General features: G+C 41.0%; 1 protein-coding gene across 1 annotated transcript in view; it reads left to right on the forward strand.

The window, feature by feature from the left end:
* DACH2 (dachshund family transcription factor 2) overlaps positions 1 to 22,613 on the forward strand; it is a 378,568-nt gene that overhangs the window by 253,310 nt on the left and 102,645 nt on the right. The gene's annotated exons all lie outside the window — the stretch shown is intronic.

The raw sequence follows: 22,613 nt of genomic DNA on the forward strand, positions 1-22,613 counted from the left end.
TTGAACCACGCTGACCCATGTAGCACACACTACATACAGCGTACAATGATGAAGGCGGCTCCTGGGTGATTGGCGTTCAGTTATATAGACGCTGCCGTCCTGTGACGTTATCACCAGAGATGAGCAGGCTCGGATTATCGCAATCCGAGCCCACCCGAACAGTGCGGATCCGAGGGCGATCCGAGCACTGTTCGGGTACTTCCAGTGAAAGCGAGGCTGAGACTCCAAATCCCGCCGTCGGATCTCGCGAGACTCGGATTGTATAAATTCCCCCGCTTGCCACCGCCATCTTCAGTCGGGCTAAGATCAGGGAAGGGGGAGGTTGTTTTTTTTTTAGTGGGGCTGGGTCCTGTCACTCTGTCCTGCTGAGTCCAGTGATGCTTTGTCCTGTGCTCTGTCCTGCTGAGTCCAGTGGTGCTTTGTCCTGTCACTCTGTCCTGCTGAGTCCAGTGGTGCTTTGTCCTGTCACTCTGTCCTGCTGAGTCCAGTGGTGCTTTGTCCTGTCACTCTGTCCTGCTGAGTCCAGTGGTGCTTTGTCCTGTCACTCTGTCCTGCTGAGTCCAGTGGTGCTTTGTCCAGTGCTCTGTCATGCCAAGTCCATTGTTATTAAAAAATTATAAAAAAATTATAAAAAAAATTTGAAAAAATTTATTAAAAAAATTATATAAAAATAATAAAAAAAAAAAATCACAAAAAAATTATAAAAAAAGTATAAAAAAATTCTACTGCAATATATAAATACGTTCACTGTTCCTGCAGTCCAGAAATATTATTACTTGGATATTAACCTTTTGGACTAAAAACAATATTGTGAGGTGTTCAGAATAGACTGGAAATTAGTGGAAATGAATGTTATTGAGGTTAATAATAGTGTAGGAGTGAAAAAAAACAAAAAATATGGATTTTAGCACTTTTTATGCTTTTTTTTTTTAAAAAAAATCAGAACAAAAACCTTTAGTGGGGTGTTTTGGCAAAACCAATCAGAACCCAAAACCTCAAGCTAATCAGAATCCAAAACCCAAAACACTAAAAGTGGCCGGTGCACACCCCTAGTTATCACTGCTGTCAGCTGCGTCTTATCCTTCTCTCCTGCGCTGTTACCTTATCAGCAGCCCCTCCGTCATCTGCTGTGTCGTATGGTGGTCTGATATGGATGGGTCTCCTACGGGAAGTCTGCGTTATACTCATCATTTTATTTCCATGTTTGTTTATACAATATTTAGTTATTATCATTGTTTAAGGTTTTGTTTTATTTTTTTGTTTTTTTAGGTTAGGGGAGTGTTACTTGTTCTTTAAAGATTATTTATCACTTGAGTTCAAAGGATATTATAATATATTTCTGCTGTATTACCAAGGGTATAAAGGGGTTGTTAATGTATGAACACTCTATAAAGACATCTTGTGTTACCTCCTCCATATTTTGTGAGTTGTCTTTATTTTATATCTCCTCTGTTTGGCACAAGGGTCAGACAGAGAACTACAATCCGTCGCTCGGTATCATGCAACCAGCTCTGTAGGATAAACATAAATTCTATAATGACGTCTGGAATCTGAGTAGCCGAACGATTACATTGTTTGTTGAATGATGATGTTAATTGTGGCCCTTAATAATTATCTGACTGTTCCTGATGACACCTAGAGTTAGGTTTAATACATGTGGGGTGTATCTAACGTTTTAGTCCTATGGGGCACTTGTCTACGGAAGTCTTTTGGAGGTCATGAACAGAAAAACCATTGTATATTATACTTTTGTATAATCGCTCAGAACAATTGAGCGCAGAGCTTGTGATTGGGGTGGTTTTTGATCATGGATGCTTCTGGGTGTAACTTGGCCCTGATTGGGGAGTGAGAGACAGGCAGAGAGTTTTGTGTTTTCTATAGAACCACCCTGCACCACATTGTCAGGAACACTGATAATTATGGGGCGATATAAAGAGACCACTAAATGGAGCAGTTTATCTGCTGAGTATTGTATGATCCGCCAACATCAGCTAACTGGTATTTTCTGCAGGTCAGTGATTAGTAACGATGGCATCACCAGTGCTAGATTATCCAATAGGCTGACTAGGGTGCAGGCTAGGGGGCAAGGCTTTTGGGGATGCACAAGATTTTTGAGGATGCAAAATGGTGACAGTGAGAGGTGTACATTGAAATTAATTTTAAGTTTTATAAGAGAGAGTAGTTGTTCTCCAAAGTAAGAAGAAGACATGAAAGAAAATTGTGAGGTTTTAATCTTGACGTATTCCCATGGTTAAGGCTGAAGACGATGAGTCATCCTTGGACGGGCGCTTGAGGATAAGCGAGTAGGAGAGACAAGGATGACGACAGGCGCAAGCGTGACAGCCTCCTCCAACTTAACCCTCAGTAGCGCTCGTTCATGCCTCCTTTCTGCTATACAGTTCTGATTTTAGTGAAAGTAAAATGAGTGACAAAGATTGCTGTGACCTTTTTAAAAAGCTAAGTGGAACTGAGTTTCGAAAATACGGGAACATAAACATCGGTGGGAGTGAAAGTAGCCGGATTTTAAATTAAGGACTAGTTTGTTTTTACCAACTGCGTATTCGCCTGCCGTGGAAGGCGACGGGGCGCCAACGGCGTATTGGGCTAAGGCGACCTGAACCCTTAATCGTTCTCTGGGCAGCACCTGGATGAATTCACCTTAATGTTGATATAGGAGTTTGGTGGAGCTGAGAGGTTGGGATTTTAGGGATCATGGGAACTAAAGTTCTTCTGGTTAGGGTGAGAAAACTACCCATGTTCTTCTACAACATGGATGAAGAGAAACCTGGGATTAGCGAGTCGTGTTGCATGCAGACACGTGATCTTATTTTTAAACAAAGGATCTTAAGTATCATCCTGGTCTCGGTTGTACAGTTCAAATCATTTCCACGATTGGAATTGTTTAAAGTTTCCCTCCAGAGAAAACACAATGGGTATACTTCGGTTTCTTCAAAGATATAACCGTGCTCGATGACCCAACTCAACGGCCACTCACCAAACCTGGTGTCAGTGTTTGCCGATTGTGGGGAAGCGTCTACAGAATGGACTTATATTACTACGGGGAGGGATACGACTCAGATGATTGAGGGATTAGGAACTCATTTTATAAAATAACAGCAGCATTTTTTCCTACAGGTAATTTGCAAAAGATTTAGATTGTAAAGATGATTTAAACCATGAAACCGATGCTATTATTTACTTCCAGTTTTATGATAGTCGTCCCGCTTTCAATCCAAATTTATTGAGAAACAAAATTACTGAAAAGTGCAGTAACTATAATGTTTTGGATAAAATTGTGCATCATAATATTCACAACTACATGAAATATGTAAAGAGTAAATATGAAGATTGAGCATTGTATGTAACGTGATAGTATATATAGGAGACTCGAGAGGAATATGCTCTGTATAAAAGTAGATATATTTATATCATTATCGTTTATAATTATGGTTTATAATTCTTATTTTCTGTAGCACTGTGTAAATAATGGATGTTTTATAAATTGTCCTATATATGTCTTTGGAAATCTGAGATGTTTCTAAGCAAAGCTTTACAAATCCAAGTTTTGGGAGGTAACGTACCAGGGTGTGAAAAGTGCTCCGATATAATCTATAAATAATTAATATTTTAAGTCACAGACTCCGTTAATGAATTGACAGTTGTGTGTAGAAATATCTGGTGTTTAGGTAGAAAAGTCGACGCGTTTGTAAAGCAAGAACAGCAGACTTGCAGTAGGAACTAATCTTAATTTTCGTCCTTTCTTTTTACAGGCACTAATGGAAATGTATTTTGTTTAATGGCTCTGAAATCCTGTTTGTAATTAGATGTGGGAATTGGTCTTACTTGGTAACAGATGATACTGGAATAATAATACGAGAGATGCTACATTGAGACCACTGTGCTCCTAAATCTATATCATTTTTCATTTTATTGACATGGAAGAGAACAAAGAAGGATGAAAATAACCTTTCAGGAAAACACTGGACACAGATATTATGTATTTATACTGTATGAGTGTATATATATATATATATATATGTGTATATCAGAGATGTGCGCTGACACCCGGGTGGTTTTGGTTCTAAAACGTCTTAGTGGTTTGGTTTTGTGACCGGTTTACCCCACAAATCTGGAATGGTTTTCGTTATGGATCTGGATTTAATTAAAAATTGTGAAAAATAAGTAAAATGATGTGATTTTGAGCTGTATTTGCTCCTATATTACTATTTATAGCATTGACATTGATTTACAGTCTATTTTCTAATGATCCCTTCACAACTGTCCAAATTTTCACTGATTTTGGCCAAAGTCTGTGTGGCTAAGATTAGTGACAGTAGCGGGAAAAATACATGTGAGTTCCCTAAAAGATACAATCACCATTTCTGTTGTCATTTTCTTTTAATTCAATTCCATATCTCACATTATAAGTTGACCTTTCGGTTCTACGTTTGGACCTTTGTCAAGACAATCAGACGGAACAACATAAAAGACAGATATTATAAACACAGGTAGTTACCGGACTTCTTATGTGATCCCAGATTGTCTTCAGCTGCAGCTGACGATTCATCACAAGGTGATGGTCTGATATCACTGCAGAATATCTGAGGTAATGGCTCCCTTGTACCCTCTATGAGGCGCTCCAAACAATATACATCCCACCCTGGAACACATAAACCGGAAGTGTCAAACAGGTTTCACTATCATCATCATCATCAACATTTATTTATATAGCGCCAGCAAATTCCGTAGCGCTTTACAATTGGGAACAAACATTAATAAGACAATACTGGGTAATACAGACAGACAGAGAGGTAAGAGAACCCTGCTCACAAGCTTACAATCTATACTACAATGGGAGTATGAAACACAAGAGCATGTGATACATCATATTGCACAATGGACCAGCTAGAATGCAAAGGTTACAAAGTATTTAGTGGGCTGTGTGATCAGTCACACAGTAATGTTGGTCAGAGGGTTGTTGTCTTGTGTTAGCTGTGTAGAGGGTGGTAATAGAGTAACCTAGGGAGATTAAGATGGAGGTTGAGGAATATTATAAGCTTGCCTGAAGAGGTGGGTTTTCAGAGAACGCTTGAAGGTTTGAAGACTAGAGGAAAGTCTTACTGTGCGAGGGAGGGAATTCCACAAAGTGGGTGCAGCCTGGAAAAAATCCTGTAACCGGGAATGGGAGGATGTGATGAGAGTGGAAGAGAGACGCAGATCTTGTGCAGAGCAGAGGTGTTGAGTTGGGAGATATTTTGAGACAAGTGAGGAGATGTATGTCGGTGCAGCTTTGTGAATGGCGATTCCTAGTGAGTCACTCGGACACCTACCTAGCAGGTGTGTATTCCCCATGAGTACCTAAGACATGTACCAAGGAGGTGCAATACCGTGCCTCCACCATCAGATGCACACTCCAACGCTATGTGTTCCAGCCTGGAACGTATTAACCAGAGCTGCAATAGCACACTTCCTGTATAACAAGCGTTTTGGTTCCATATTTTCCTGGAAATTATGTTTTGCTTCGTTTTCAGATACGATTTTGGTGCAAAGAATCGAGTCGTGTTTTGTATCTGTTATTTTTATTTTTTGTTCCTTTTTTCCTAAACAGATTATAAGCCCATATTATAGGTTGGACTTTCGTCCTTTCCTTTTTTTGCAGTCAATCGGAGCGACGTTACCCAAAACGCTCCGCTCATCTAGATAACAGAGTCTATGTAATTTAGTTGTCCCAAATTTCCAGGGGTAGATTTTGGGTTTTACAAGCCTGGGAATGTCCCTATTTTTCAATAGTGACAAACCGTATCCTACAAAATATTGTGTTCTTTATCGAAAATTCTATTTTTTTACCGTCCATCCGTATTCCATAGACTTTGTTACTGTCTATTGCAGGGGATGATTTAAAATGCATATTTATAGCCCAATTGTAAGGTGCTACGGAATGTACTGGCACTATATAAATAAATGTTGACAATGATGATAGTCTAATTCAGTAAACATGACATGCTGGGAGTTGTAGTACTCCAAGACCCACTGAGATAGTTTGAGGCACTTCGCTGCCTCTGCTCAGTGGCAGAATATCCTTGGAAACAATGTTACAATGTTAAAGTGATAAAAGTTTAGAAGGTAAGAAATAATCATTATTTATTTACATTTAGATACATAGTTCCTGCATGTTTCACAGAGCTTTACAGCTAGGGGCTAACAGAAATATAACAAGATGAAAGCGGTAAGAGGGAGCTGCTCTAAAGCTTACACTCTACATGAAAATGTTGATACTTGAGGTTAGTTTTTTGTATTGGTCCAGTTACAATGGGAAAATGTATGTTCTCGTGCCTTATTACTAAACTACAATAAGACCCAATATTGTCATATATATATATATAAAATGTATTTCTAACTTTAGGATCAGATCCTGAAGACAAATTGTAGCAAAATCACTAATATGGATGTTTGTAAACAAACATTGTGAGATTTCATGAGATGGGACTTATTCTGTTCTGTAAAAGTTTTCTGTGGTTTAATAGAAACCTTCAGTCGCAAATACATTTTTACTCACTAGACCCCCTTCCTCCAGCTAGCAGGCACCCCAGATTTGGTCTCACAGCCATCGCTGCGTAGGTCCCCACCCGGCGCGGGTCACATGACGAGGAGGTAGAGGTGCTGCATTACTTTCTAAGATCCATGACGACTGTCTTCGTTTTTCCACTTCTAATAGGAACATTGTACTTTATTGATAATATATAATTATTATGTTTATTTGGTATAAGAATCCCGGGGGTTGTCGTGCGTCTCAGGACATTCCAAATCTTCATTAACTTTGATAGATGTTGTTATAAATATCAGCACAAAAGGCCAGAACCTATTACAGTCTGCCAGAGTGGATGTTATTGCGGTTTTCTGGAAGGAAGGAGCACCGTAAATACTGTTAATCTGGAAGGCTTGGTGTATTCTGTGAGCATCACGTCTTAAATCTGTCTGTCGCTATCTGTTCTTACTCTCACTCCTCTAGTTACACAGCAATCCGTCCTCTTCTCTATTAATGTACAGATGTATGACAGACGGACTTGGTTGCTGTGTTCATTTTCTGTTCTGACCCTGTGCTAGAGATATTTCCGAGGAGAGAGGTGTGAGGTGAATCTATCACTTGATTCGTTAATCTGAGTTTCTGCCCAATCAGGTGCTGGGTTAACTTCCAGTCTCTGCAGATTTAAATCTCCCATATAACTCTATATATTTCTTCCTGGTTGGCACTGATAACAACATAACGATGGGGAAGAGTGGATGCCCATTTCAACTGCATTTATCCCCATTAGTTAACAATTTCCTAACTTCAAAATAAATAGAATATAAAAGCTACCCGTGTAAAAGGTGCATGTGTTGTAATGACGACGGCCAATTTCACTAACGAAACACAATGTCCGGTTATTCACGGCAAACAATCAGCAATTAGCTTTGAGCGATGAAGTAGACGTTAGCCGGTGAAATGTTGGGTTAGTGAACATTTGTACTTTATTACTACATATATTTTTATTCATATTTTTATGGAAAAATGTCACAGAGCTTTCTATGTAAAATACTTGGCGACCTGCGCAATACAGAGGACACATGATAAATATAGTATTTTGTTTAGTTCTTTTATGAAGATTATTTAGGAAGTTAAGTTGTGTTTGTGAGATTGTATGAAAAAGAGATAAGTCACATAGCACGATCACCTAACTTCAGTTTAGGAAGTAAAGGGGAACTCCAACCGTAAACTAGATTTTCCAGTTAATCCCTTCACTAGAACCGCAATGGTCCCGATTTGGCTGGGGATAGCCAGAAGAAATGTATGAGACTAGTTGCTAATGGATAAGCAAACTATCCCTTATATGTGTATATATATATTTTATTTTTTTGGGCTACCTCCACTTATCAACAAGTAAAATGTACTTTGATTGCTGTTGCCCCTTTAAACTCATTAGTATAATGAAAATCTAGACCCTGTAGCACTTAATTTTTCCATGATATATAAATCCATTCTTGTTTTTATTTTATTTTCTTCTGTTTTCCGTTCTATTGCATTGTACATGATTCATGTTATTGTAGAATATGTTTACGTTTAACTGTATTATCTTTTTTTTTTTATTTATCATTTTTTTTCTTTTATATATTTGTCCTGCCTCTTTTATACTATCACTGTGTTTCATTTCTTCAGTGGCGGTACTCCTGTAGATTGTATTACTTGTGTGATAATAACTAGCATCAGTTTTCCAGCATTTGCTTTTAAAGGTGCTGTGAATAAATTTGACCTTAATTAATAACTGTAGACCCAGCGTGTTCCCCTTACACCGGTCACAGCGCCCTGCTGGGTGAGTTTAATTGGATAAATGGACATATGGTGCGGAAAAGGCAAAGGAAACAGTAAGGTCATTTTATATAGAGCCAACCTATTTACCATAGAGCTGCATTATATGAACTACTAGATAGTTGTAGTGATGTAGCAAGATCAGGATGGGCCCCAGGGGCCCTGTGACCTGTAAACGTTGACACTTATATCACTTTACCAACCCTGACTGTGATTAGCAGCCTGGGAGCCTAGATCTACATGAACCATACCAGGGATTCTGGGACTCGATAATGCGCCCTGTGTTCATACTGGACGCTGGGAGGGGGACAGTGTGTGATATAAGCAGATAGAGGGGATTGCGCAGTGTGAGAAATCGCTACACGCTACATGGTGATGTCATCAGGCAACGGTCTAACAATATTTTATGCTGTAAAATTTTGTATCTGCTGAAGAGTTTGAACTGGCATCCCCAGCAGTAGATAGGAGAGGGGTTAGGGGGAGGGGCATAGGCAAACCGAGGGGGGGGGGGGGGGGGTTCCTAGTGCCTGGAAACCCCCCTCCAAACCTGGGGCACTGTATAATTGTGGTAGCTGGACCCTGCTCCCGCTTCACACAGCTCTGCTTGGAAAGGGAGAGCTGTGTGCACCTAACAGTAGTGCAGGCAGCATTGCCCATGTATATTATGGGGATAAGAAGTGTCGGAGAGCAGCCAAACACTGTCTAAAATTATAGCCACGCCCCCACGCATGCTGGTCATGCCCACTGGTGGCGTGGTGTGGAAACACCCACCCCCCTACAAATCCTACGTTTGCTCCTGAGGGGGGTAATAAGATGGGTTAGAGGCTGAAGAGTGGCAGCTAAAATAGGGGGGGGGGGGGGGCAAATATTGCATCAGGTACACGGAAATAAACATAAATGCAACCGGCTAGTTCATCTTCAATTTATTGATGATTTTTGCATTTGTAAAAAAAACTACTGCCATTGTTAAACACCATCGGGGATGTTATTCTATTCAGTACTATTTTAACAAGCGTTCTCGACGCTCACCGCAACGCAAGAGAGACCTGGCAAACTATAGCAAGACTAGACTCAGCAGCCTATTTTAAAGGAAAAAAAATTCAGGTGACGCAGTGTACTGGCATAAGGTACTCCACTATGGGCCTGGCCCAGAGGGCAGATGCCCCCGGACCCCCAGCCCGGCCAGCCCCTGCTGCAATGCACCGTGGGTATATTTTAAGCAATGAGTTTGCGCCCTTAGAAATACTTTGCGCTATGGCAGACAAAGAGCTGAGAGTGGGTTAGAATTAGAGATGCTCACTGACCCCCGTGAACTGGCCTTGGTTTTGGAACTAGATTAGCTTTGTGTTTTGGTTTTGGTTTTGGCAAAACCACCCTCGTGTGTTTTGGTTTTGGATTTTTTAGCAAAAATCCTAAAATATGCTAAAATCACATAATTTTGCTCTTTTTTTGTTCTTACATTATTATTAACCTCAATAACACTAATTTCAAGTCATTTCCAGGTTTCCTCACAGGTCACAATATTATTTTCATACACTTTCGGACAAATACTGCAGCGACCTGGCTGGATGATAAGCGACAGAGCAATGACACAAACACACGGCAGTTCCTACCACATCTAGGACACATTGGCCTAAAAAAAAATGGTGCAAGATGGAATTGTCCTTGGGTCCTCCTACCACCCACAGTTATGTTGGATCTTAAAAAGCAATCCAAAAATCGCGAGATCCGACTCGTATCTGCTAAGTTCGGGTATGTTCAGTTCTCGGGTAACCGAGTCTGAGCATCTCTAGTTAGAATGCACATTTTGGGCTTATTTACAGCTAATAAATCCAGCTCAAGGTTGCAAAACTGCACCTGAACATTTTTTTAATGCAAGTGGTGGAAATGCAGGAAGAACACACATAATAGGCAGATTTTAACCCCCCCTCTCCCTGCAGGGCAATATGGCGTTTCCAAGATAAAATACCTTCTAGCTGGACTTAGTGTGACCTGATCCTATTAAATATAATTCTTTAACTTGCTTCCACCTAATTTCTCCACTTTGACATTTAATAACATTTCCGGTGCAGTGTGAAGATTTCTACCTGCAGACCGCAGCCCCTCCCTGGACTATTATACAGCACCGTGCCGTCATTATTGTTCAATCGTTCCACTTTTTGTAACAAGTTGCTCCAAAATGCAAGTATTTAGGGGAGGGCATATCTGTCATTATGTTTAATTTGCACGTACCTCACCGAGGGAAAGGCCAGGGGAGTAAGGCCGGGAACGCAGCTGTACTGGCGGCAGAACTAATTGCCTCTCCATCCTCAACCTCATTTATCTTCATTTCTTCCCAATTATACCAAATTATCAATAGTCTCTGTTGCATCAGAGTCTTAATCCCCCATATTCAGCATTAGACGGCAGCAGATGAATTCTTGGAGGGAGTCGGACGAGACGCTACGGATTGTCACCTCCTGCAGATGGCATGGCTCACAAGAAATGTGACAGAAATATTTGGAATCTATTCCCGGGCACAGGAATGAGGATTCAAGCTGTCAATATTTTTTCAAACCATAATGGAGGTGGCTCCCACTTAGGGCGCACGGACACGGCAATTACTCAGAGCGCAGCGCGGAGCCAGAGACGAAGGAGAATCTGCTCCATTTCAGCGAGAGATTGTCGCTCGGCCAAAACGATTCCAATAAAAACAATCTGTCATTATTCTGTAACTATTTGTTTGCGGGGAAATAATGTCCTTAAATATTAGCAAAGATAATTGTAATGGCGAGAGGAATGCCCATCGAGGATCTTAGCAAAATAAGTCACTTCTGTATATTAGCAATAGGAAGTCAATTATGCGGGTAAAGTAGAATGTGTGAAATAATGCAGTGATATTTACAGTATGCGCCTTAAAGTGGATCTGTCACCGACACACTATGGAGGCCGCCATTTTGTCGAATGAACAATTATTTACAATGTGATACCTCAGTGACGTCATGAACCCCGGTGAATTGATTGGCTGCATTTTCATGAATGTTATTCCAGCCCACGTCATGTCTGCGTCCTTGGGTGAGTCGGGTACACTTTAAATCGGCACCATTGTGAACCAATCAGATGACAGAATATTCACATGATGCATCATGTGACCACAAAAGGAATAATTCTATGTGGTTTGTCTACTGGCTGATGGGACAATAAAGATTTTCTTTATTTGAACTCTGTGTTTTCTCCCCAGCTGGCTAATTTGCATAATATATATCATACCTCCCAACATGCAAGTCCCTGGCAGTGGATCAGGGGGCGTGGCCACATCACAAAGGGGGTGTGGCCAACCCCCCAGCTGGCTGCCTAGGTATGTAAAGCACTAGGCTGCCCATTCGCTATCTCCCTTCCCCCAACAATCGCATCCACAGGACAGAGATGAATTTGTCTCTGAAATTGAGACTATCATGCTGAAATATAATATAGAAATACATTTAGGGGCATATTTATCAAAGGATGAAAAGCCGATGAAAACGGGTGATTACTGTGGATTTGCAGAATCATTTGGACCTCTGAGTAAGATACATTTTGACTATGATGTCACTATTTGGCTGTGTCACAAACCTTTTTTCCTGCCATTTTTGTTGTAAGCGCAAGCAAAGCTCACAATGGCCTTTCAAGTGTTTATACTCTATGAACTTGTTTCCTCTTTGTTTTTGTAAGGTTGCAATCGTCCCATAGGAAAACACTCTATAGAAAACATGTTTGTGCGTTTTGTATCTACGTGCGATTTAGCGCTGTGACTGAGTGTAAGGGTGTGAGAAACGGAGGCGAAATATAGTTCCACTCACTCACTTTTTATGCACACTTTACACTTGTCGTCAACACGGAGTTCAAGACCTGCCAAATGCCCTTAAAAATGTCTATTTCTGTTTTGTGATACTTTGTGTAAAGTCTGCTGATTGTGTCTGTAATCTGGGACCAGGGGCTGGGAAGGTAGCCAAGTGACCCAGCTCAAGGTTGCCCATTATGGAACTGACCCGGGAGGGGAGGGGGGGGGGAAAGATTACCCCCAGCCCCTTTCTTTGCCATTCATTGGATATTTGAAATCTATGGTATTTCTTCTTCTTACTTCCTCTTTTTCTTCTTCCTTCTTCTTTTTCTTCTTTCTTCTTTTCTTTCTTCTTCCTTCATCTTCTTTTTCTTCTTTCTTCTTTTTCTTCTTCCATTTTTGTTATTTAACATAAAAATATTTGAGTTGGAGATTTCAGCTAACATGTATCAAAAGAGTTTGTAATGATAGCAGTTGGAGCTGTAACTTTGCCTTCACCCTTTTCACTACAATAGAATATGGCAGCCTGCCACAACTACTTACCGTTTACCTGCTATTTTAAATCATCTTGTTGCAACAATGTTGCAGTCCTCTGCAAAACAGTTTAACCTTTAGCGCTCAGGGACGTGGATAATTGAAGGGCTCATTCACACGTATGTGCTTTAAAAATGGTTAAAAACACATGAAAAGTAGCATTTGCTTTAGGTGTGTTTTAATAATTTGTTTTTAGTGTGTTCTCCATGTGCATTTGGTGCTTTACACTTTACCAGTACAATTTGATATATTGGTAGCGAGCGTTTACACATGAGAATTAGATTCTGCCGCGTTCTAAAAACCGCAGTTATGGGAACGAGTCCAACGCAATCTATTCCTCCTAATTTTAATGCGCTTTGGCTAAAAAGTGCATTAACTGCAGATTGGCATGAATGAGCCCTAAATGTTTTTTAATCCTAAAGAAAAATTTAATATATTTTGCAAATGATGTCATTGTTAATTGGGGAATAAGATAGAAAAGATGGATATATTTTTAAACCCAGTAAGAAAAAAAACATATAACAATATTCAGCAAATTCAGCAAATTGCATTCAGTGTAATTCAGTTTGAGTTGGAAGAATGTGGACTAATATTTGTGTAAGACGCACAAATCAAACATCTGCGACTTGTGAAATAAATCAAACCACAAACATTACCCACTTTTCTGAATCCCTAATTGGCCTGGACCAAATTTGTAAAAGCTGTGCACTTAAACCTTGACCTCCGAGTACAAATGTGAAATTATGTACAAACGGATGAAACATCCTTAAAATAATAGTCGGCACGAGGAGCCATTAGTTTGATCGTGTCAGTCCTTACGTTCCCCATCCTTCACGTTAGGATTTTGGAAATGAAAAGTGTCTTGTTCTGGAGACGCAGAAAGCTATACGACAGGTGTTAGACTGCTCAGAAATGTCCAAAATCTGACAACTTGTCATTTTCACTGTTTTGAGTCCGGCTCCGTCTCATTGTTGGTTTACTTCTTTCTTTCCCCTAAAGTTTGGACCGGTGCTCACATTTTCAGCTTTTCATTACATAATTATTAAAAGATTACTTCACCTAAGTAGTGACAGACATATATTTTAAGTATGACTGACTGATGGACAGATTGGGAATTGCAGAAGTAATGGGTGCATTTCAATGGTTTGGCAGCGCTAGGCAGTAATTACATCTACTCAACCACTTGATACATTTTTGGAACAAACCCAGTAAAGCCATCACGGAGGCTTTTGACACTTTAACCTGCTTTAAATCACGGTTTCCTTCAACCGCAGAATGGCAGCGTGACGAGAGCAGCTCGTACAGTCCACTTTGTAAGAAGTTTGGAGATTTTTTATTTTTATTTAACACATGCAGTTGTCTCGCATTCTGCTTTAATTGTGCTGAAAAAGGACACATTCAAAAAGGTACAATACTGCTGGGTAATTTGCAGAAGTTCTCCATGTTTTTTTCAGCCAATCAGCCGTTTTGCTTGTACTGACAGTTACTTACAAATATAATTCAATGGCGCAAATCTGCTCTAAGACCGTAGCAAACGTACATTTGCTTTTATCGGAGGTCATGTATGAAGCATAAAATATCAGCTGTGTATTTCAAAAAACCAACATGCTCCTTACTTTGCTCCAAAACCCATAGGTTTGAGGAGCAGGGTGGAGGTGTTTGCGGAAGAGTTGAATTTACACAGGCTGAGGAGGAGTTGGGCAGAGTGGTCCTGACATAGTACAGTCATGCCCAAAAGTTTTGAGAATGACACAAATATTATTTTTCACACAGTCTGCTGCCTCAGTTTTTGATGATGGCAATTTGCATATACTCCAGAATGTCATGAAGAGTGATCAGATCCCTCTCTGCCATAGGAATGAGCTTTATCCCCAAAAAAAACTTTTCCACTGCATTTCAGCCCTGCCACAAAAGGACCAGCTGACATCAGGTCAGTGATTCTCTCGTTAACACAGGTGAGAGTGTTGACGAAGACAAGGCTGGAGATCACTCTGCCATGCTGATTGAGTTAGAATAACAGACTGGAAGCTTTAAAATAAGGGTGGTGCTTGAAATCATTGTTCTTCCTCTGTTAACCATGGTTAACTACAAGGAAACACGTGCAGTCATCATTGCTTTGCACAAAAAGGGCTTCACAGGCAAAGATATTGCTGCTAGTGAGATTTCGCCTAAATCAGCCATTTATCGGATCATCAAGAACTTCAAGGAGAGAGATTGAATAGTTGAGAAGAAGGCTTCAGGGCGCCCAGGAACGTCCAGCAAGCAACAGGACTGTCTCCTGAAGTTGATTCAATTGTGGGATTAGGGCACCACCAGTTCAGAGCTTGCTCAGGAATGTCAGCAGGCAGGTGTAAGTGCATCTGCACGCAGTGAGGCGAAGACTTTTGGAGCATGGCCTGGTGTCAAGAAGGCCAGCAAATAAGCCATTTCTCTCCAGGAAAAACATCAGAGACAGACTGATATTCTGCAGTGATTGTACTGGTGATGACTGGGATAAAGTAATTTTCTCTGATGAATCCCCTTTCAGATTGTTTGGGGTATCTAGAAAAGTGCTTATCTGGAGAAGGAAAGGTGAGCGCTACCATCAGTCCTGTGTCATGCCAATAGTAAAGCATCCTGAGACCATTCATGTGTGGGGTTGCTTCTCAGCCAAGGGAGTGGGCTCCCTCACATTTTTGCCTAAGAACACAGCCATGAATAAAGAATTGTACAAAAGCATCATCCAAAAGCAACTTCTCCCAACCATCCAAGAACAGTTTGGTGATGAACAATGCCTTTTCCAGCATGATGGAGCACCTTGCCATAAGGCAAAAGTGATGACTAAGAGGCTTGGGAATCAAAACATCAAAATTTTGGGGCCATGGCCAGGAAACTCCCCAGTCCTTAATCCCATTGGGAACTTGTGATCAATCTTCTAGAGGCGGGTGGACAAACAAAAACCCACAAATTCTGACAAACTCCAAGTACTGATTAGGCAAGAATGGGCGGCCACCAGTCAGTATGTGGCCCATAAGTTGATTGACAGCATGCCAGGGCGGATTGCAGAGGTCTTCAAAAAGATGGGTCAACACTGCAAATATTGACTCTTTGCATAAACTTAATGTAATTGTCAATAAAAGCATTTGACACTTATGAAATGCTTGTAATATTACTTCAGTATAACATAGCAACATCTGACAGAGGTCTAATAACACTGAAGCAGCAAACTTTGTGAAAAACCAATACTTGTGTCATTCTCAAAACTTTTGGCGTTGACTGTAGCTTTGTGGAGCGGAGGATAAATAAGATTTACTTTTGGGAATCGGGAATATTTACCTGAGATAAAAGGGTGGAGTGTACGCGTTTTAGGGTTGTTCCCTGCTGTGCAAAGGTACGTACGGTTATTTCCGTTCTGTAAGAAGCTATGCCGAGCAGTATTTTAAGAGAAACACGAAACGTTTATTTAATGAAAGACGTTGTTGAACTTTTGATGTGATGTTTAACATTTTGCACAATCTCCTGAGATTTTTTTCCACCTCTCGGCACATCTAGACGTAATTCTTGCTTGCGGAGGTTTCTTCCTAGAGCTGAGTGTAGGTGTGAACCTTAATGTGCGCTGAGAAGCCCATCCAGGAACATCAGCACAGATCCAAGGCCGTGTCTACCTACGCATCCCGATAACGCTTTCTGTCTCACTTCCACTAGAGCAGGTCTGACCAGGCAGTCGCTCTCCAGTTGTTGTAAAACTACAAGCCCCAGCATACCTTGCTGTCTATCTAGTGGCAAGGCATGCTGGGGCTTGTAGTTCCACAACATCAGGAGAGCCACAGGTTGGCCAGGCCGGCACTAGAGGGATAAACGCTGATGTCCGATTGGCTGCAATTGTTTCAGTGCAGATTTACACCCAGTAAATATCTCTTGTTTAAGTTTCTTTATAATAATTAAATCTGATGTCTGAAAAAGACAACCCCCAAGATAAGTAGAGTAGATACATTGGGGGGGGGGGGAAGGGGGGAGGTTCTACATAGAATCTAGCAGCCTAGTTGGCGACACTATTACTTTTCTTAGAGATGGAGCTCAAGGGTCATCCCCTCCTACTCCAAGGTAGAGTAGAGGCCCCTTGTGTAAAGAGGGAAGGGGTCTCACTGATTTGCATTGAGCCATACTTGCCTGTGTTTTGGACTAAACTGCAGAGGGGAGATCCAAAGGGCAAGTGCGAGGTAAGGGGGGGGGTGATGAGATTTGCACAATCATGGCTTCACCCTCATCACACAGACCTGATTCGTGCCATCAGAACACTCCCGCCGAGGCCTAATGAACCGAATTTCGTCATCGAGGTTCTGCTCTCTTTACCACAAGGGGAGCCGGGATCCTGTAGGGTGTCCTCCTCTTACAGGAAGGACGATCCATAAAAGTAGGTAAGTGTGCACATAGCAGGTGGATTAATAAAATCTATTTCTATTACTAATATTCCACCAGCCCCCCCTCCCCCTCCAAACAGCAGAACTGTGGGAGCTTTATGCCTGGGACCCCTCTATTTTGGAATTCGTTCGTCAGCCATGAATCCTCTCTCCGAGGTAACAATGCTTGAAGTTTGAAAAGCGAAATGCGCTGATGAGAAGTTCTCTACTTGGTTACAAACTAACACCATGCTGCATTTACCTCCACTCCTCCTGTTGTCGACTTGTCGGGTTTGAGTACTCCCAAAATGTGGGTGTCCTTGGCATGACAGTTCTGCTTGTAGAAATGGGGAGAGTAAGGGACAGAAAACATACGTTTTTTGTGAACTTATCCTCCAATAATAAATTTCAATCCAAAAAAGCTCCGACATTATCTGGCAAGTTCTAAAATTACCCGAAAAACAATCCCCTTTACTAAAACAAAGACCCTGGATACATCGACCTTTAATATAGTGGAGCTGGAAGGACAGGGAAAGGCTGTGAACTCATCTAGACCAAGTTATTTCCTCCCATAAACAGGGACAGGTGATGCACCAATGTAGATAATCACTTATTAGTAACATGAAATGCACCCGTAGTTTAGCATGCAGCCCGCCGTCTCATTGTGTTTGGTACTTTTGGAGACACACTTCTCTATACTGCAGAGAACACTGAATTTTAATTGCAAACCATATATTGAAATGAGCAAGGCCTCCGGTACCTTCTGTACGAATCTTCCAGGCTATTAAGCTCTTCTAAATATTCCCTGCATCTGTCCAGATCATATATCTCCGCTGTCAGACAGCATATGGACAGTAAATAGTGTTGCTACAATAACAGATAATAACAAAAGCTCGGCAGAGAAAAGTCACCTTCATCTCATTTATGTCTCTTGATTTATGGACTAAACCCACAAATACCAGGGAAACCTGTGGTTATAAGACGGAAAATAAATCAGTTTGTTGCCAGGCTCCAGGAGCCAACGGAGGAGACTTCTTTTATTGTTCTTGTGAGCCTCTATCAACCTCCAAGGAGGCCAGTCTGACCCTGGCTGCTGTGCTACCGAAATCACCAATGCCATGTCGGCATACATCATACGTGAATCATGCGGTACTGATGGGTCTGGGTTAGTTATATTGTATTATTTATGTATTCCGAGACTTTGACATAGATTGTGTGCAGGTTATCTGGCATCTAGGACGTTACCCTCAGTAAATTTTCTACAATTAGAGTTGGATCATCCATGAGGCAATCTGCCTATGGCTCAGTGGTCACCAAGGGTCCTGGATCTCTCTAACCCTTTTTAATGGGTTTTATTACCCACTGGGGGTCTCAGATTGTGTTTGACTTGTTCCTGTTTATTTTATTTTACAAGAAGGGGGGAGAAGGGGGCCCAAATGAGTGTCTTGACTAGGGCCCCACGGGGTCTTTATTCAGGATCTGGTGACAGTTGGGTTGGGCCAAGCTGTCTGCTCTGTGCGCTTATATTGATCTTACATTCAAGTCTACAGTAATGAGAGCTGTACACCGCACAGGGAGTCCTGGGAATGTTAGATAATCAGATGAAGTGGTAGGTTCTGGGCAAACCCATTTGTTTGCCCCATGGGTGCTTATTACCCTAGGGAGGAGGGGCAGTAATAGTGCAGCATGTAGCAGCTTCTGGACCCCAGTATAGAATCTGAGCTGGGCACCCTGACATAACACCCATCACATCCACCCACTGCACCCACAGATGGCTTTGCTCACATTACCTGCCTTTCTTGTAGCACTTTGCTTATTGCCCATTTCCCGTCATCCCTGCTCCGTGTTTGCTATTACTGCTAATCAGGCCGCATTGGTGTTTTCCCAGTTGTATGTGGGCAGTTACCCTATTGTGTGGAAGGAACAGGAATGGAAGCCAATGAGTTATGGAACAATCAAACAGAAGGCAAAGGGGGGAGAAGGGCCCCCAGTTACTAACATGTATGCTTTCAATCATTGGAAACCCCTTTATACCTGAATGATGAAAAATCTCCAGTACCACCTACTGCGGCGATCACAGGAGAATCTCCCTCTTTCCTTCTTTACAAAAGAAGAAAATAAGCCCGCGCTCGGTATATCCCATATTATACATGGTACCAGCTGCGTGACAATATAAATGCCCATATATGTATACAAAACAAAAAGACAGTTGTTGTCAGCGCTTATCCATTACACTGCATATCTGTGTGTATCTAGCAAAATAAAAACATGAGGTATTGGTTCATATTTTGATCACAACATTTAAGCCTGCACCCGAGTGTCAAGGGCACCTCATTATATGCAGGTCCTACACTGACCTATATGCTTCAAACACCATTCAAATGCAGTTAAAATCAGATGCACTCACCTCCTAGGTATAGGGGTTTACATCTAGCAAGGGTTGGCCACACCCAAATGTGCCTTAAATAGGCCAAATTGACAGCTGCTATGACCACATATTTCTTACAACATGTTTTACTTTGTTCTTCTTAGAGTTGTTTAAAATTTTAGTATATTATTCTAAATATTTAATGTACAGTATGTATAAAAGAAAACTATATCCAATACCTCCCTCCACTTCTAATGTCCAAATAAGTATATGTTTGTACACATATGGGCAGTGGTTAGCATTTCTGCCTTACAGCACTGGGGTCATGAGTTCAATTTCTGACCATGGCCTTGTATTTGAGGAGTTTGTATGTTCTCCTTGTGTTTGCGTGGGTTTCCTCTGGGTGCTCCGGTTTCCTCCCACACTACAAAAACATACTGGTAGGTTAATTGGCTGCTAACAATTGATCTGTCTGTGTCTGTGTGTGTGTGTATGTTAGGGAATTTAGACTGTAAGCTCCAATGGGGCAGGGACTGATGTGAATGAGTTCTCTGTACAGCGATGCGGAATCAGTGGCGCTATATAAATAAATGATGATGATGATATCAACTAGAGGGACAGATGGGTGGCTGTAGATTAGTAGGTAACTCGGCGGATGCATTTAAGTAGATAGATACAGATAGGGAGGGTGTATAGTGGGTACAGACCTATATCAACCAAATCAGCTTTGTGCCCAATTTACGCATTTCCCCAACCTGGGATAACATATGAATTTATATGGGTCAGCGAAGACCAATACAGTTGAGTGTAAAGAGAAAGACTGAGAAACTGTAAAGCGCTACAGAGTATGTTGGCGCTATATATTTATAAATGTAGATAACAAGGGACATTTGGAAGCAAAGTCACACAGGACGTAGATTGTGCTGTGAGAGGGCTACTGCACTCTGCAGACTTATTAAGAATACGTCTTGTAAACCAGTTTCATGTAGACACTCCATCAGCGGATAAGCTATGGTTTATTGATTAACTAATGGTTCTGTTTGCAAGCTTTCAGTACGGCCATCTCTTCACTCCTTAGTCATCTGGAAACAGTCGTGTGTGCTCTTGTACTGAACAGTCTTCATTAACCGGGAAAGATATTATGTTTACATAATCATTTTTAATTTGGTTTCCACTTCATTTGACCAGATGTTTTTCAGGTTTGACCCCTGAAAGGCAGCAGGGCAGACCCCGTAGCCAGTGGCAGAATGAGGTATCGAGACACCATGTGATTAATGGCAATGGCTACCGCAGTATATGTGTGTATATATATATATATATATATATATATATATATATATATATATATATATATATATATATATATATATATACTCTCTAGATGAAGCTTTATTTTTTTGTACCACTCCAGCAGAAAGTGAATTTTTACTTTCATGTAGGAGTTTCACAGGATGATAAATGTTGGTCTTATTCAGCTGTGAGAGAACGGCTTCTGTTCCAGATATTAAATAAAAAAATAAACAAGCAAAGGGGCCCTCCGCTGAGATTTGGAGTGCGGACGTGAATGGCATGATATACTTATGTCTAAATTCACAGAGAGGCTGCGGATACAATGTGACAGTTCAACGTGTTTCACATTAAATTATACCATTCAGCTTTCATTTCATTGTTAGATGGTTACAGTCTCGCTGGTTGCCTCTGAAATAAAGTATTTCTGTGGGCGCTTAGTACCAGGTCTCTGTAAATAAACTGTCTGGGGTGTAAGTGATTATTTCTCCTGACAGAGCTTAAACAGGTAATGGACGGACTGTTTGACAATGTGTTTATTGCATAAGTGCTGGAAACATGGGTTATGTATTCACTGGGAGATGGGGGCTGTAATTGATCATGGAATTTGTTTTAATTAAGTAACTTTAAATGTATAACAGTCTTATGCCAGTTTTTAAACCAAAGGTCTATTTTTTATTTGATATAAAGCCGAAGAGACTAGCTGTTAGGCGTAATAAATGCATGTGCTTATGCTGAAGATTTTAGAATTGATGATAAAATCCAATAAGTGGGTCCATTGTTCTTTTTAGACTACTGGAATTCTTGCTCAGTTTCTTTCATTGCTCTTGTGCTCAATGAACATCACTGGCATTAAGGATATAAATATCTAAACGATAACCTCATTAATGATATTAATTGATTTTGTCTGTAAGTCTACTACTGGGAGTACCACCCTTAGTGAGATATTGCTTATGTTATATCCATGTTATATCTGGGCTCCTTGGCGAGACATTGTAAGATTGTGAGCAGGGCCCTCTTACCTCTACGCATGTATGTATTACCCAGTATTGTCTTATAAATGTTTGTTCCCAATTGTAAAGCGCTACGGAATTGGCTGGCGCTATATAAATAAATGATGATGATGATTGTACATTACACAATACATTTTGCAGCAGATCTACCTTCCAGTAGTTAAGCTGGGTACACACCTATGCAATCTTTCTTCAGATGCGATTTCTGTAACGATTTTACCAACGACTGAAAGTCCGGCTAAGCAGCCGATTCCTGTGTACACATCTACACAACTTACCTTCAGATCTGTGATCTTCAACTCTCATAACCATCTGCTGAGAAGATCGAGACTCTGGCAAATTTTTAAATTTTAGTGGGCGGTGGGGGGAAGGGGGGGGGGAAGGGTCTACACAGCTACCTATTAGGAACATTTAAAAGGAGAAAAAAAGCAGGTGACCCAGCCCAAGGTTGCCCACTATGGGACCGGCCCCCCTGCCCCCTAGCCCCATCAGCCCCTGCTCTGTACACTCTACAGATATCTGTCTACGTGAGTACATCCACACTTCCACCTTTGCCCGACAACATTCCATCGATGATCGTCATTTTTAGCTAGTTTAGTTAGTACGTTTATAAAATCAAAACAACATAAACATGTTTTGGCAAGATAGACATGATTGTGGGAGCGTACACACTCTTACAACATCTGACCAAACTGTAATTTATCATGTGATCTGCACGATATTCGCATCTATGCGTTCCCAGTTTGAGAAAACACAACATTCACCGATTCTTTCAGCAGCTGAAACCGTCTTTAACCCCCTCTCAAACAACTTGTTATAAAATGTATAACATGCAATCCAGAACAGAGAACTAATTGCTGTCATTCTATAGATAAAGGTCTATAACTGT

Source organism: Mixophyes fleayi, chromosome 9 (genome assembly GCF_038048845.1).
Source record: "Mixophyes fleayi isolate aMixFle1 chromosome 9, aMixFle1.hap1, whole genome shotgun sequence".
NCBI classification, from domain to species: Eukaryota; Metazoa; Chordata; class Amphibia; order Anura; family Limnodynastidae; genus Mixophyes; species Mixophyes fleayi.